Raw genomic sequence first — 3,379 nt, 5'->3', positions numbered from 1 at the left:
TATGTGGGTTAGGTATTTTCTACTCGCGATATATTGCAAAAAGCCCAATAAGGAGTTTTGCCTGCAGCCTTGAGTTCCTCGAAAACCTAGTTACGGACGAAATACAGGGACAAGGTTTGTGGCCTGGAGTGCGCATGTCACCAATTGGCGGGCGCAGAGCTGCAAGTAAGTGTCTGTCCTTGTCTCTAGTTCGGGCGGTCGTCATTTTAAAAACGATAGTCCTTTTTATAGGCTTCTTGAGGAACCTCCTTACTGTGTTAAGGGTTCATGAGCCCGGCCCGGCCCGACGAAGCGACAACATACAAAAAACAGAAATCACCGGTTTATTCCGGACAACGAAAAAACAACGTGTGCATAAAACTACATGTGCATAAATATCGGCTTGAGGGAAAACTTACCCCGCCCAGACACTGGGAGGATTGACAGATTGAGAGCTCTTTCTTGATTCGGTGGATGGTGTTGCATGGCCGTTCTTAGTTGGTAGAGCGATTTGTCTGGTTAATAACAGCTTAAAACTGAACGGCATGTGAGCAACTTGACACCCAATAAAGCACTGCACCAATTGTGCAGAAAATAACACGGCGCTTTCCTTAAGACTCACGACGTTTTCCGAGTCCATTGTCAGAAAACGCACCATGCGCGCCCAACACTTGCACTGCTTAGTCGTTGTTTCGGTTGTCTGCCCCTTGCTGCGCCCATTCTGACCATCCGCTGCCGCCGAGCTGTTCCGTCTAACTCTCCTGGCTGCACTCGTGAGAGCCGCTTTTAAGCCCGACTTGGTAGATGCACGCATGTTCCGGACGGGATTCACACTACACATGTGGCCGTTGCGCGCTGGCTGTTCATCACACCCGCGCCCATTGGGTATATGACCGGTAGGGGGCTGATGTCCACAGTGTTTGTCGCGCTATCATAACCACGCTCGGGGCACACAATACGTAGGCGCTGCGTCCATACACTATTTAGACGATAACATTTTGGTCAGTCTGTCGGTATGTCCCTCGATTCAACCTTTCCCCCAAAAGATGAAACACTTCGTCAAAAAGGTGTACATGTAAGCAGATCCGTTCAAACCTATTTAAACTCCTGGAGCAAGTTATACATATCCCCATAATTTAGCACACAGGAAGCCTTACGCACATTCGAGGCAAAATTCAAGCTAACGTAACCGGGAGTGCAGGCGTTTTTTTAGTTACAAGTACCCGTCTGGTTGGTTCTTGTGATAGCAAGGGAAAAAAAAGAACGTGTGAAACAGATGGCACGGAAACGGCAAACGACAAACGGCAGAGGAACTTGCAAGCGGCGCTGTTTGTGCGGAAGATGCTGAGTGAAGAAAGAGAAAGTTTTCTCAAACAACTGGCGATAGTTAGCCACACTTTTGTCAACGTGCCTGAACTGCACGAGATTCACGGGGCGCCGTGCCGAGCGCAGCAGCGTCGGCCACGGCCAGGCTCGAGCGGGAGGCCGTGCGCCGGAAGAACGAAAACGGAGACGAGCGCGTTTCCAAGGGATATAAAGTGGAACCTAGCCATCCTGATGTGCTGGCTCGGGGCACACCACCGCGCGATACAAGCCCAGACGCCGAAACATTCCGGCATATCAGCTTAGTGATTTCTATTTATACAGATCTAAACTAAATATTTTCGTAAGTTTGAGAAATGTGATAAAGGTCACTGAACTGTTATAATCGCTATTTGTCAGGACAACGCCGCCTGTATAAACAGTGCCTAACGCGTGAACGAAAAATGGCCAAATAGCCACTCTCCGGTTGCTCTTTCCTGCCCTTCCCCGCTCCGTAGCATTCCTGCGTGCTTTCATGTCCGCCGGCCAGCGCTGCTTCTCGAAAACTATGTAAAATACTAGTTGACACTTTGTGTAGCGTTCTCCAGGTGGCGCTCCTACGACTTCTTCTTTTTGACCATGCCTGTCTGTCTTGGTCTGTCGCTGACCGCCTTAGCCTCGGAGCAAAATCACTTGGGCTGCCACAAGCTGATGCCTGCTTTGCACGCTTATCTAGTTGGATCACGGGCTCCGAAATTTTCTGAGTGTTCCATCCCCCCTCTGTCCCCTCCGCATTTAGGTCTTTTGTCCCCGCTGTTTGCACTCCGCATCGGTACGTACTGTTATAATTGAGGACTGTACTGTAGATACGCCCGGACAGCATGACGGACCCCTCAGCTGCTTATCCTTTTGTTTTATATAATATTCTGAAATTTACAAGCACGTGATAATTTTAGAAAGTAATGGTAGAAGAGAGCGCATGAAGAAAAAATGTGCACGCAATTTTTCCTTCCATAAATCCTCCTGAGAGAAAAACATCGGTAAAATAACGGCTGCACCATCCGAAAATATCGTTTTTCCGTTCGCTATTTGTCTACCCGGCTATTAATACGTTCTGACACTATTTCAGTTCCGCATTCGTCAGTTATCTTTGAAAAAATGGGGCAAGTATGAAGCGAGCGACATGTTGGATGAGATCCCCCGTGCGCCCCAGAACTAGTGCCCCGTCGGGGCGAAGATGGGAGTGAAACGGCTCTTCAAAACCCAACAGGCCAGCTGACAGACCCACGTCGTATAAATGAGTGCAGCGTTTGCGACTTGCGAGCAGTGACGTAAGGCGAGATGTCCCCCGGCGTTCAGCACATAGCTGATGAGTGCCTGAACTAAGCGTCACTACCTTTCTCATTGAAAAGCGCGCGACGCGTTAGGCAATGTTTATACAGGCGGCGTTGGTCAGGACCAGTAGCTCCATTCGTCTTTTGTAAAACCTGTTAAAACACAGCGTAATAGGTATTCAGCAATTTAGAAAAATAAGTCCCATTCGTGACAGGCAGTGCGCAAAAGGTGGCGTTTCTCTAGAGGCCAGGTGTCTGTAAGTTGTCTGCACATTTTGTCCCCCCCCCCCCTTCAAACCGGTTCTAAACATATCTTTGCCGCACGACCGTTTAAATCCGTCGGGTCCGGGTTGCCCGGGAGTTGCTGTCGAACGAGTAATCAAGTCGTGTGAAGTAAGCGCGCTATGGACGCGAAGCTGCGCCAAAACAGGCCCAATACAGTCGCTAAAGCAGGCGAAAAAACCTACGGAAGGGAAGGGTCTCTCCGACGCGCACGCCAAGCTGAGCACAGGGAACGTTGGGTAATAGCACCCTATCTTCGCGCCATCTCCACTGTGCTGCGTAAGTGATAAGCGCCCTTTCGGCTCCCCAGCAGCGTTGGGAGTTTTGTGTGCCGCACGCCAAGGAAGAAGCGTTGGTTGGTAGAGGTAGAAAGCTTTGCTTTAATACTGCTAACAAATCATCTCAGGCAACTCGTATGGGAATTGCAGACTGCCTGCGTAGCCAATGAAAATGCGTAGTACACGGACAACAATGGTATCTAT

The sequence above is a fragment of the Haemaphysalis longicornis genome, unplaced genomic scaffold (assembly GCF_048455015.1).
Source record: "Haemaphysalis longicornis isolate Haplotype H1 unplaced genomic scaffold, Haemaphysalis longicornis Haplotype H1 scaffold_2, whole genome shotgun sequence".
NCBI classification, from domain to species: Eukaryota; Metazoa; Arthropoda; class Arachnida; order Ixodida; family Ixodidae; genus Haemaphysalis; species Haemaphysalis longicornis.
Note: the sequence above shows the minus strand (reverse complement) of the source record.